The following is a 643-nucleotide window of genomic DNA, read 5'->3' as shown; positions in this document are numbered from 1 at the left end:
GCTCCCTTCTGGCAATCCGGAAATTGCCCAACAGGCTGAGTGAACAGTTTAATCATTCCAGTCCTTCATTATCTCTGCCAGTGCCATGCTTTTATAAGCAGCCCTGAAAGCAATTAAGCCCTGCCATTTTCAGGGCTGCTATTAAATGCAAGGTGGCTAGGAACTACAGGATTTGGTAAATAGATTACATGCAGTAGCAAGAGCATGGTATCGCTAAAACAAAAGAACACAATGGGAGGATTTTGGTGGAAGGGAAATTGTTTGAGCACTTTGAAGAGCTTTTGTATCTAGGTTCATTCTTTAATCAAAATAGTTCATGTGAATGAGGTATTCAAAGGATACCTCAAATGATAGGCACAGGGAAAAAAAAAATCCATGGCAAATTTATCAAGGATCTGCAAGAACAGAGGGGTCAGCTTAAAAACAAAAATCAGGCTTTTGACAATGTGGATAACTATTATTTATGGCTGTGAAAGATGGACCTTGAGACAGAGGGATTCAGATTAGAAACATTTGAAACAGTCTTACGAAAAAATACTAAGACTTATAAGGACATAAAAAAGAAAAATGAAAGACTTGGGTGTTAGAGAAGACTGGCGGGACAAGAAAGTTTACTGATGGCATTGAGAGAAGAAAGTTAAAA

The sequence above is a fragment of the Gavialis gangeticus genome, unplaced genomic scaffold, assembly GCF_001723915.1.
Source record: "Gavialis gangeticus isolate Ggan-Ray unplaced genomic scaffold, GavGan_comp1, whole genome shotgun sequence".
In the NCBI taxonomy this organism is placed as follows: domain Eukaryota; kingdom Metazoa; phylum Chordata; order Crocodylia; family Gavialidae; genus Gavialis; species Gavialis gangeticus.
Note: the sequence above shows the minus strand (reverse complement) of the source record.